The 13,514-nt window shown below is 42.7% G+C and overlaps 1 long non-coding RNA gene across 1 annotated transcript; it reads left to right on the forward strand.

Annotated features, from left to right (window-relative positions):
- The first annotated feature begins 50 nt into the window (after positions 1-50).
- On the forward strand, positions 51-8,621 carry LOC138991501 (uncharacterized). Its single transcript, XR_011467480.1, has 3 exons — positions 51-563; positions 2,509-2,662; positions 8,454-8,621. It is a non-coding gene; the product is annotated as an uncharacterized lncRNA (long non-coding RNA).
- Positions 8,622-13,514: the final 4,893 nt, after the last annotated feature.

Consider the following 13,514-nt stretch of genomic DNA (forward strand, 5'->3'; position numbering starts at 1 on the left):
GTTTAGGCGATAAGGCGCGAGGCGTCCACCGCGCGTGCGCGTAGGGGACCTTCGTTAATAACTTCTTTCTTGTTCGGGCGTCTGACGAGAAACAATAATAGCTTTCTCCCTCTTTCCTGACTTCAGGAGTGTGTGACTTCAGCTGGGACACCTAAACTCGGCCGACCCAACCAAGCCGAAGCTGCACCCTCCCGCGAGGGAGGTGATACGTATTAGAGACGGTCAGGCGTTTATGGTGATGTGTAAGGCCTTTGAGTCGTTATCACCACATCTCGAAGTGGTGAAAGTGAAAAGAACTCGGAAATAGCAAAAGCACCCCAAATGGGGTAGAGGAAAATGCTTTCACCGACGTTTTTAAAATCATCCTCACAGAACCTTGTGAAGTGTACCTCTGGATTATTCTCATTTTACAGACTGGGAGGGATATCCTGAGATGGTACTTGCCCAAGAAAATCACACACAGGCAGGGCTCAAATTCGAGTCCCTGGCTTCCCGTTCAGTTTTCTCTAAAACGAACTTAGGATTTATGTCAACTCTTCGCGGTTATCACTACTGGATACCGGGTACGTTATTACATTTTAAAAGTTTCTCTGCATTCAAGTGTGGACCCTAAGGGGTAAATTCAGAACTTTTAAACCCGAGGGAGTCAGTTCTCTTCAGTTCATTCGCTCAGTCGTGTCCGACTCTTTGCGACCCCATGGACTATAGCAAATGTATGTTTAAATAGGCCAGAAAGCAGGCTGTTCTGGTTAGCACAAAGTTTAAGTTAAATCATGTATAAGCAAGAATGACTTCCCCATACCTCAGTATGTGAAAATTTCTTCCTTCATCACTTCATGCAACTGAAATGTTAAGGGCTCTTTTGTCCCAATAGAATGTAGTAGAAGATGAAAAGACTACTTAACTGAAAAAAAAAGTACATTCTAGTCCAAGCTTGGTCCTTCCTGGCCAATTCAAGAACCATTCCTTAAGAGTATTTGAAAAAAGACCTAACAAAGCTGCTTCTACTTTGGACACAAGATGGACTGGACCATCAAATGAGATGGTATTTGTATCAGCAGTATGTATATAATATACATTTAATGCTATGCATTATTACTCATATAGACTCTTTTAAAACATAGCTGGCTTATTAAAAATTAGATCACTAACACTTTTAAGCATTTGATCAGAAGTCTAGACAACTCATATCTTTTAAGAGACCATTGTAATAGACTACTGGGACCTGTGAGACCTCTAGAGCCTGTGCTCTGCAACAGGAGAAGCCATCACAATGAGAAGCCCTTGCAACACCACTAACAGAGTAACCCCCACTCACCACAACTAGAGAAAGCCCACTTGCAGCAACAAAGACCCAGCAGGGCCTAAAAATTAATTTTAAAAAAGAGCACTTGAAGCTTAAAAATGATTGCTAAAACTAAGAAAAGTGTCACAGGAAAAAAAAAAGTCAAATATAATTGGCTGGACTCTCTCCAGAAAGCAGAGGGAGACCTCCTAATCGTTCTCTCCAGAGATTTTGGTTTGGGGGAATCACTTAGACTTTACCATTCTGTCACCTCTGTGAGTCCCTGCTTCTGCTGAATCATGCAGTACTGCATTTTACAGGTGATCTTGTACCCCAGGGTATGCTTTCCCATTCCACAGGGCAAGGTTTCTTTTCTCTTGTTTTGCCTTGTTTTGGTGTTTTGGTCTGTTTGGTTTGTTAAGATAACCAAACTACTTAAAACATTTAGACCACATGAAACTCAAAGTGGACATATTATTACCAAGTCAATATAGGCTGAGATGGAGGGAAAACTTGACGGGAAGTGAGACAGGGCAGAAAAGAAAAGAAGCCGACTTCATTTGTTTCATCATCTCTAGTATCAACCTGTGGGCAGTGACTACTGCTAAAAAAAAATGCTAAGGATGCTTCCTGTCCTTTCTGAAAAACTTCAGATAACTTTGTGAGCTACTAAGTCTAACTTACACTGAATGTTCTAGATAGAGAAATCACAGGTTATTTGCATTTCTTTGTGGTTTAACTTAGACACTGTCTTAGACACTAGGGAAAGTCACTTGAAAAAAAATGGAACTGACACAAGTAACATGGGACATTTGCTCACCACAAGAAACTGAGATAGAAAACATATTTTAAGTACTATTTTTTCTTCCTTTATTACCTCATTCATGAGACTTAGAATTCCTCAAGACTATATATGTTTATTGAAGGCTAATTATATTTATTGACATTACTTTTCAGTTGTTTTGCAATGTACATTTTACTTCTTGGTCTTTAGTCAAAGGTTTCTTTGAAAATATTGAAAGCATCATTCCTTTGTTCACAATAGCCTTCCTCTTCTCCAACCAAAACTGTAATCTTTAACGACTCTTAAGAGTCTTATTCCTTCATTTATATGTTATTTTTTTCACCCTCTTTTAAGGTTCTAAGAAAAACCTCACTGATGGGGAAAACCACTGCTGACTCAGAAGCAGGTTTAATTGTGGTTATCTTTCACCGTGTTCTAGGCAGCTTGTCAACAAACCACATATGCCAAACAAGGAAGCAAAACCAACTGAAGGGGTCTCAGCTTTCCAGTGTGCAAAAGTTGAAGGTTAACAGGGGGAAGAAAGCTTACAGGAACTTCATTAACAAGGGATTAAACAGTTTACTGGACACAAGGTATCTTGGGTTTATATCTTCAGAGGAGACTCGTATGTTTTTCGCGCGATCTTGTATGTTCTATGGTTTGGAGTCTTGTTCTCAGCTCTGAGCATTTTAGGGTCATTTTGGCAGCTTTTAAACAATATCCACACCTGGGCCTCATTTCCAAAGATGCTGGTTTAATTGGCTTGGAGTGGAGTCTGGGAATGAGTCTTTTTAAGAGCTCCCTGGAGAGGCTAATGTGCATACCAGGAATGCAGGGTATGGGTCAGGTTGTTTTCTTTTTTTTAATTGGAGTATAATTGCTTTACAATGTTGTGTTAGCTTCTGCTGTACACCGAAGTGAATCAACTATATATATATATACACACACACATATATCCACTCCCTCTTGAACCTCCCTCCCAACCACCCCCATCCCACACCTCTGAGACAGGGCACCTAACTGAGCTCCTTGTGCTGTGCACTGGCTTCCCGCAAGCTATCTGTTTTACATATGGTAGTGTGTAGATCGGAGAAGGCAATGGCACCCCACTCCAGTACTCTTGCCTGGAAAATCCCACGGATGGAGGAGCCTGGTGGGCTACAGTCCATGGGGTCGCAAAGTCAGACACGACTGAGCGACTTCACTTTCACTTTTCACCTTCATCCATTGGAGAAGGAAATGGCAACCCACTCCAGTGTTCTTGCCTGAAGAATTCCAGGGACGGTGGAGCCTGGTGGGCTGCCGTCTATAGGACTGCACAGAGTCAGACACGACTGAAGCAACTTAGCGGCAGCAGCAGCAGCAGTGTATAGATGTCAGTCTTACTCTCCCTGTTCATCTCACTCTCCCGTTCCTTGAGGAAGGCTTCTATAGGGTTGCTGGTATGTTTGAAGTACATGGTGTAGGCAGTATAGGCATAAAGGCAATTTGGGGAGTGGGAATATAATTTGTTTATGGCTTAACAAGAATTGTGAAGAGCCAACTAAATTCTTTGGAGTTGAAGTGATTGTTGTATGATGAAAAATAAAATGTTCATCATATTGAATTATTTTTTGGAGAGAAAATTTTATAATTGAATCAACAAAACACTACAGCCATAGTACAACTGCTTGGCTATTAATATTTGCATTAATGGATTCTCGCTAAATATTCCCAGTTTCTTCCATTTTTAAAAAAGCTTTTACTATAATTAGGATTCTTGTTGCTGTTGTTTTACATAACCCTTTCTAATTGTTCCCTGTACATTTCAAAATCTAGAACTCAAAGTTAGATGTAAAACTAACAATGGCAAAACCAATGCTGAGTTGAAAATCTGAGTGTACAGGGGCCTATAGTAGTGTGACAACAGTGTTCACAGGCAGTGAAAGAGAAAATCCAAGTATCAACCATGCTTGGTTCTGGAGAACCTGCCTGAGTCTCCTGCTGGAAGTACCAACCAAAATGTTGGTGCCAGAGATGGATTCCAAGTAATCTGAATAGAGCATGTCCTGACAAAGCATTCAGAAAAATGCTAAAATCCACTTAGAGGAAAAAATCTAAACCTGGGAGTCACCTCAACTCTTTGCACTCCTCTCCCTATTCCCCATCAATCATGACTAGTCCAAGTCCCAGCAGGAGCAAACTCAGAGGGCTTATCAATTAAAGAGAATTTAATCAAAGGACTGTTTCAGAGGTCAGGGAGGTTCAGGGAATCATCAAAGCTTGTGAGGTGTCCAGACACCAGCAACACCTGGAAGCTACTACCATCCTTTGTCCTGAAGAAGCAGAAGGAGAGGACTACTACATTACCAGAACCCAGAAAGAGTTGTAAGTATGGAAGAGAGGCCCCCTAACTAGAAGTATCGCCGTCGGCAGAGGAGAGAATTCCCTGACCTTTTTCTCCCCCTACCTACCAGTCTCTTAGTGATGGCTCCTACTAGCAGAACCCAATCCAAAGCGAGCTAGTATAGAATCTTAGATGACACAGTCCAGAGAGTCAGTCACCCTCCAGGACACAGAGCAGGACAAAGAAGGGTAGAAAATGGTTCTGTAGCAAATGGAGGATAATCAATGAAATCACCAAGTTTTACCTCTTGACTTCCTAAATTAAAAAAAACCTTCCCCCTCCTCTGATTGCTTGCTGCCCCTGCCTGCATTCATCTTTTTAATCTTTCCCCTTGTCTGTTATAATGGCCTTTTCTCCCCCAGGCTTCAGTCATGCACCTCTTAAATTCATCCTTCATCTTCATTGCTGTAGCTGAAATTATCTAAAAAGCAAATTTCACAATTCATTGGCTCCCTAACACCTAGAGCTGTGTGTTATAAACTTCTTAAGAAAGTAAGTTGTGTGGAGAATAATTCTAAATCCTAATCAAAGGTTTCTCTCAGGAGAGGAAAGGCAAGAGTCATGTTGAGTGTGTAACTTTCCACACTGAGATTGTACTAGATTGTACTAAGTGTGGATTGTACACTCCACACTCAGAATGTACTATTTGAGAATGCATTAAAGATCTGGGGTTCCTTAGTAGCTAAAAGGCCCAAGAATGTCTACTTATAGTGTCCTCCCTGAGCAAAATAAAATAGTTGACCCAATTATCGAGTTTAGACCTGTGGAAGTAAATGAGTTGATAAGGGCACAGTTTCAACTTCTTTTTGTAGCAACCTTGGAGAAGAAAATGGCAACCCACTCCAGTATTCTTGCCTGGAGAATCCCATGGATGGAAGAGCCTGGGAGGCTACAGTCCTCGGGGTCACAAAGAGTTGAACACGACTAAGTGACTTCTCTTCACTTCTTCTGGAGCCCGGGAGCTGCAACCGCTGACTGAACGAGAGAAGGCACCACAATGAAAATCCCATGCGCTGCAACTAGAGAGCAGCCTCCACTCACCACAGCTAGAGAAAAGCCCATGCCTCAGGAAGGCCCAGAGCCCCCAAAAGAAAAGGCCAACCCCAGGTCCCAGGCTAGGCTTTCTGGTATTGGCTTTTTACACCTTTTACATCAAAGGGCTCTCTGTAAGGAGATGTTTTAGCTCAGTGATTGTCAGGGCACGTAACAGGAGGCTACTGTCTGAATCTGAATCCTAGCTTGCCACTGAGGCATCTTGAACAAGTTACTTAACTTCTAGACCTGAATTTCCTTATACATAAAATGAGGATCATATGGTACCTATCTCTTAGCTTTGTTGTAACGATTGTAGTAGTAGCTTTGTTGTAGTAGTAGTAGTGTTAGTCTCTAAGTCAGGCCTGACTCTTTGTGACCCCACGGACTGTAGCCCACCAGGCTCCTCTGTCCATGGAATTCTCCAGGCGAGAATACTGGAGTGGATAGCCATTTCCTTGTCCAGGGGAATCTTCCCGACTCAGGGGTTGAACCCGAGTCTCCCCATCACGGGCAGATTCTTTACTCTCTGAGCCACCAGGGAAGCCCACGGTTATAGTACCCAGGTCATGTTAAGCCCTCAGTCAGAGTTACTTGTTCTTACTCTAGCTTCCTCTGGAGGGGAACTCATGGTTCTCAGAGGAGCGAGGCTCCCACCCAAGAGGAGCTGTAGCGCCTGCCAGTTACCTGAGTCTTACTTGGACCTGGAGACCTATAACGGGGGTGGGGGGAGAGGGGAGAAGGGAAAGGAGACAAGAAGTCTTTCCTCCTCTTCCTACTGCCTCCCAAATAAACTGACATCTGCCTTAAGAGCTGTAAGTTCTTAATTCAGTTTTCTCCCATGATTGAGTTAAGGAAAGGAAGCAAATACAGTGTTTTTCTTGGTGCAATATAAAGGATGGATCTTAAATTGTGGTGACAAACCCACAGGTTTTTTGAACTTAGTGGAAAGTAATGATCACAGAAGATTCCAGTGACCTAGTCTTTGTGCAAGGTACTCACTGGATGTGAATCAGATTATTACAGGCTCTGGGGAAATAGTAACTCATCTTGTGATCTGTCTTCAGAGCAGTTGGATTAAACTATTCAGGACTCATGCTTTCCAAGCCAAAGATACCCTCTCCATCCCCCTTACGTGTAAGATTTTGATCAATACCCAACACCTTTAGGTCAGGGAACTATTTTGCATATGATGGGATAATGGTTAGGAGGCTTCCCATGTGGTGCTAGTAGTAAAGACTCCTGCCAGTGCAGGAGACTCAAGAGACTCGACTTCCATCCCTGGGTCAGAAAGATTGCCTGAAGGGAATGGCAATCCGCTCCAGTATTCTTGCCTGTAAAATCCCATGGACAGAGGAGTCATAAAGAGTCAGACACGACTTAGCAACTGAGCAGAGGAGCAGAGGGATAAAGCTTAACTGAGCTGGTCCCATTGAAATAGACGTCAGAACCGAAGCTATGACGCCCAGTTGGCCTTCCATGCCCTCTTCCAAAGCCTGAGGGGCTTTGTTGAGCCCAGTTTGAAGCCACTCCCCTATAAGATTAAGTCTAAGCTCCTTAAGTAAGACCCGGCTACATGATTTGGCTCCCGCTTAACCCCTCTAGCCTCAGTCTTCAACATTTCCTGCTTCACTGTCCTCATTCACATTTTTGCTAAGGTAGTTCTCCCCCCCTTTATATAATGTGTTCCATCTTAGTATGCTCTGCTCACTCCATATCATCTTTACTTAGTTCAAAATTCCCCACTTCTCCAAATTGCTAATTCAGGCAAAGTAGTCTTTCTGTGATTTCTCATAGTCACCTATCCATAACTCCATTTTAGCACATTTGGTTTTGGTTTTAGTCACTGCTACTGCTGCTACTAAGTCACCTCAATCATGTCCGACTCTGTGTGACCTCATAGACAGCAGCCCACCAGGCTCCCCCGTCCCTGGGATTCTCCAGGCAAGAACACTGGAGTGGGTTGCCATTTCCTTCTCCAATGCATGAAAGTGAAAAGTGAAAGTGAAGATGCTCAGTCATATCCAACTTTTAGCAACCCCATGGACTGCAGCCTACCAGGCTCCTCCGTCTATGAGATTTTCCAGGCAAAAGTACTGGAGTGGTGCCATTGCCCTCTTGTGTCCAATTCTTCTGTAACCCCATGGACTGTAGCCTTCCAGGCTCTTCTGTCCATGGGATTTTCCAGGCAAGAATACTGGAGTGGGTTGCCATTCCCTTCACCAGGGGCTCTTCCCAATCTCCTGCATCTCCTGCATTGGCAGCCAGATTCTTTACCACTGAGCCACCAGGGAAGCCCCAATTGTATAAATGAAATGATGTGTTTATCCTCTTGACTAGAAAGTGAGTTCCTGGGACTCAGGAAATATGCCTTATTCATTCTTTATCTGCAGCATTCTGAATAACAGGTAGAATTAATGAAGTCATTAAATGTCTGATGGGGACTATCCTGGTGGCCCAGTGGCTAAGACTGCACTTCCAATGAGTTGCCATGACCAGCTGCTACTGCTAAGTTGCTTCAGTCATGTCCGACTCTGTGCGATCCCATAGACAGCAGCCCACCAGGCTCCCCCATCCCTGGGATTCTCCAGGCAAAAACACTGGAATGGGTTGCCATTTCCTTCTCCAGTGCATGAAAGTGAAAAGTGAAAGTGAAGTCGCTCAGTCGTGTCTGACTCTTAGCAACCCCATGGACTGCAGCCCACCAGGCTCCTCCATCCATGGGATTTTCTAGACAAGAGTACTGGAGTGGGGTGCCATTGACAAAACTGGAATGGCTTCAGTGCAGAAACCAAGGGGTTTCCAATGCCCATAGATAAAGATTTGCCCAAGCTAATTCTAGAGGACATGTACATAATTTCAAGAAGTGAGCTGCAAATGCAAGAGAGTTTGGGTCCCGTTAATGTGCACCTTTAAAACAGAAGTTTCATAAACATTCTTGAAAAACATCTGCTTCTCTTTTCCAGGTACTTGCAACCTCAAATAAAGCAGCACAGAAACACAGCACAGGAAGAGCTGGCAGGCAGCTGAGTTTTCTCTGAAAAGATACCTGGACCAGAAAGTGTTGGTTCTACCCTATCTGCCAGAGACTCACCTAAATCCGATTAGGGTAGCAGCATACAGAATAAATAGAATCTGAGGAAGATGAATAAATTATGTTTTCTCAGTATATTGTAATTCACCTTTATAATGAGAAATTTTTGTGACTCACTGAAAGTGGGAGTTGGACAGTTAGAATTTTTTTTCCTAGCCACACTGGGTCTTTATTGCTATGTGGACTTTATCTAGTTTCAGTGAATGGGAGCTACTCTTCCTTGTGGTGTGAGGGCTTCTCATTGTAATGACTTCTCTTGTTGCAGAGCACAGGTTCTAGACCTTGAGCTCAAGAGTCATGGTGCATGGGCTTTTGACCATGGTGAGTGGGATCTTCCCAGACCAGGGATTAAACCTGTGTCCCCTGCATTAGCAGGTGGATTCTTAACCACTGGATCACCAGGGAAGTCCAGAAAGTTAGCATTTATTGATGTTTCTCAGGGGTGTATGTATTGAATGCATTCTATATTGGTGGGACTGTTTTTAATAATTTAATGTTTCACCAATCAGCATCTTCCCTCTCTTTTTCTGGGACCTGTGTTAGCTTTCATCAGGTTATTGGGTTTCCCAGGTGGCTCAATGGTAAAGAATCTGCCTGCCAATCTTGGAGATGCAAGAGACTCAGGTTCAGTTCTTCAGTAGAGAAGATCCCCCAGAGGAGGGCATGGCACTCCACTCCAGTATTCTTGCCTGGAGAGTTCCATGGACAGAGGAGCCTGGTGGGCTACAGTCCATGGGGTTTCAAAAGACTTGGACACAACTTAGTGACTAAACGACAACAACAATACAATTTACCATACTTTTCTTCTATTGTCCTGCTTCCCTGGTAGCTCAGCTGGTAAAGAATCCACCTTCAATGTGGGAGATCTGGGTTTGATCCCTGGGTTGGGAAGATCCCCTGGAGAAGGGAAAGGGAATCTTTCCAGTATTGCAGCCTGGAGAATTCATGTCACAATGAGTTGGACACAACTGACCAACTTTGACTTTCACTTTCTTCTATTGTCTTAAGCCCCATAGATCTTGTGGGAAAATTGCATGTTTTTTTCAAGTTCCCAATCCTTTGGCCACAATTGATTTCTTCAGGCTTGAGGGTATAACACAAATATTTTCTAATAGGAAGTAAGAATGAAAGGGGAAAAAAGTAGACTCTCTGATAGCCAACTTCTAAGATGTAAAACCTGGGAGTTTTCAGTGACCATGTTCCTCATTATATGGAGGAAACTAGCCTACAGTTGCAGGGGACAGAGCTAACAGAGTAAAGCTGAACAGGGACAAAGAGGAAAGTATTATGGGTTGGTTGTTCAGTCATTCCTTGGATTCTGTGAGTCATGAAGTTTTCCTTTGTGTCTAAGCTAAAGCTGAATTTGTTTCTGCTATTTGTAATGAAATGATAATTCATGCACCTGTGTAATTCCACTTAATCCTAACACCAATACTTTTAAGTAGTGACCGTAATTGACATTTTACAAATGAGTCCCAGAGTTAGAGATGGACGTTCTCCCTGGTACCCTATCTTGAAGAAATATTTTACAGTAACACCCAACTACATTATTCTCAGACCATCAGCTCCTTATTGCAAAATTCATGCTAAAGTTGAAGAAAGTAGAGGAAACCACTAGGCTATTCAACAACAACAACAACGTGCGTGCTCAGTCATGTCCAACTCTGTGGGACCCCATGGACCACAGCCTGTCAGTCTCCTCTGTCCATGGGATTTTTCCAGCAAGAATACTGGAATGGGTTGCCATTCAGGTATGACGTAAATCAAATCCCATATGATTATACAGTAGAGGTGACAAATAGATTCAAGGGATTAGATCTGGTAGACAGAGTGCCTAAAGAACTATTAGCGGAGGTTCATGACAGTGTACAAGAAGCAGTGACCAAAACCATCCCAAAGAAAAAGTAACGCAAGAAGGTAAAGTGGTTGTCTCAGGAGCCTTTACAAATAGCTGAGAAAATAAGAGAAAGACAAAGGAGAAAGGGAAAGATATACCCAACTGAATAAAGAGTTCCAGAGAATAGCAAGGAGAGAGAAGGGCTTAAATAAATAGTGAAAGGAATAGAGGAAAACAATAGAATAGGAATAACTAGAGATCTCTTCAAGAAAATTGGAGATATCAAGGGAATATTTCATGCAAGAATAGGCATGATAAAGAACAGAAATGGTAAGGACCTAACAGAAGAAGAGATTAAGAAGAGGTGGCAAGAATACACAGAAGAACTGTACAAAAGAGGTCTTGTCGACCTGAATAACCACGATGGTGTGGTGGTCACTCACCTAGAGCCAGACATTCTGGGATGTGATGTCAAATGGGCCTCAGAAAGCATTACTATGAATAAAGTTAGGGGAGGTGATGGAATTCCAGCCGAGCTATTTAAAATCCTAAAAGACAATCCTGTTAAAGTGCTTCACTCAATATGTCAACAAATATGGAAAACTCAGCCGTGGCCACAGGACTGGAAAAGGTCAGTTTCCATTCCAGTTCCAAAGAGGGGCAATGCCAAAGATTGTTCAGACTGGCATGCAGTTACACTTATTTCACATGCTGGTAAGGTTATGCTCAAAATCCTTCAAGTTAGGCTTCAATAGTACATGAACCGACAACTTCCAGATATGTAAGCTGGGTTTAGAAAAAGGCAGAGGGACAAGAGATTAAGTGGCCAACATTTGTTGGATCATGGAGAAAGCAAGGAAATTCCAGAAAAATATCTACTTCTGCTTCATTGGCTATGCTAAAGCCTTTTGACTGTGTGGATCATAGCAAACTGTGGAAAATTCCCAAAGAGATAGGAATATCAGAACACCTTACCTGTCTCCCGAGAAATCTGTATGCAAGTCAAGAAGCAATAATTAGAACCAGACATGGAACTACTGACTGGTTCCAAATTGGGAAAGGAGTATGACAAGGGTATATATTGTCACCCTACTTATTTAACTTCTATGCAGAGCACATCATGTGAATTGCTGGGCTGGATGAATGACAAGCTGGAATCAAGATTGCTGGGAGAAATATCAGTAACCTCAGATACCCAGATAATACTACTCTAATGGCAGAAAGTGAAGAGGAACTAAAGAGACTTTTGATGAGGGTGAAAGAGGAGAGTGAAAATGCTGATTTGAAACTCAACATTCAACAAACTAAGATCATGGCATGCAGTCCCATAACTTTAAGCAGTTAGAAGAGGAAAAAGTAGAAGCAGTGACAGACATTTTTCTTGGGCTCCAAAATCACTGTGGGCAGTGACTATAGCCATGAAATTAAAAGACGCTTGTTCCTTAGAAGGAAAGCTATGACAAACTTAGATAGCATATTATAAATAAAAAGCAGAAACATCACTTTGCTGACAAACGTGCATATAGTCAAAGCTATGGTTTTTCCAGTAGTCCTGTACAGATGTGAGAGTTGGACCATAAAGAAGGCTGAAAATAAAATGTAGTCACTCAGTCATGTCCCACTCTTTGCAGCCCCCTGGACTGTAGCCCATCAGGCTCCTCTGTCCATAGAATTCTCTAGGCAAGAATATGGGAATGGACTGCCATTCCCTTCTCCGGGGGATCTTCCTGACCCAGGGATCAAGCCCGGGTCTCCCACATTGCAGGCAGATTCTCTACCGTCTGAGCCACCAGGGAAGGATGAGTGCCAAAGAATTGATGCTTTCAAATTGTGGTGCTGGAGAAGATGCTTGAGAGCCCCATGGACTGCAAAGAAATCAAACCAATCAATCCTAAAGGGAATCAATCCTGAATGTTCATTGGAAGGACTAATGACGAAACTGAAGCTGAAGTTCCAATACTTTGGCCACCTGATGTGGAGCCAACACTTTGGAAAAGACCCTGTTGCTGGGAAAGATTGAAGGCAAAAAGAGAAGGGGCAGCAGAGGATGAGATGGTTGGATGGCATAGCCAACTCGATGGACATGAGTCTGAGCAAACTCCAGGAGATGGTGAAGGACAGGGAAGCCTGGCGTGCCTCAGTCCATGGGGTTGCAAAGAGTCAGACACAACTTAGCAACTAAACAACAACAACAACATTATTCTACCTACCCTGCTTGCCAAGCAATTTTTCAGCTTGCTGTCTTCCAAAGGTACACACGCACTGGGAAACAGTGACTCCAAAATGATCAGATGTTGATTGTCCTGCCAGTAACAGTTCACATTATGAAATAATTTGTTGATATTATTATTTACAAATTAGTTTATTACGAGTGGTTAGTATGAATCATTTCTGAGAATTGGACATAATGCTTTAGAGTTTAAGAATCCAAAAAGTTGAGGGTCGTATTAGACTAAACCTTCTTAGGGACTGGTTTTGCCTAGAACACTTGTACAAACTCTTTCTGGACATCTTAGCTGCACAGATGAAAACTAAGATTCCTCAAGATGTCAAAGATAGAGGTTCCATTAACAATTGAGTCCTAGCCACAAAATTGAACTCTCTAGTCAGTTGTATCACAACAAAGATTTTTTTTTTTAATTATTAGTTTCCTACAGTATTTTTTGTCTCAAGATTAGCTATTATTAAGGTTTCAAATGGGCTGAGGTGACATCAGTAAAAATAGTAAAATGAGGAACTCCAAATTCCACCCCTCCATAAGAGCAACGAAAACTAGACAAAAGACTGTCAGAATCAACTTTCTTTGAACTCTGGAAATTAGCCAAAGGCCTGCAACAACCTGGCAAAAATATTTTTTCAAGGAAAATGGCTGGTTCTTAGTAAGTACTTGGAGAAGGGGATGGCACCCCACTCCAGTACCCTTGCCTGGAAAATCCCATGGATGGAGGAGCCTGGTAGGCTGCAGTCCATGGGGTCGCTAAGAGTCAGACACGACTGAGCGACTTCACTTTCACTTTTCACTTTCATGCATTGGAGAAGGAAATGGCAACCCACTCCAGTGTTCTTGCCTGGAGAATCCCAGGGACGGGGGAGCCT

The sequence above is a fragment of the Bos mutus genome, chromosome 17 (genome assembly GCF_027580195.1).
Source record: "Bos mutus isolate GX-2022 chromosome 17, NWIPB_WYAK_1.1, whole genome shotgun sequence".
In the NCBI taxonomy this organism is placed as follows: Eukaryota; Metazoa; Chordata; class Mammalia; order Artiodactyla; family Bovidae; genus Bos; species Bos mutus.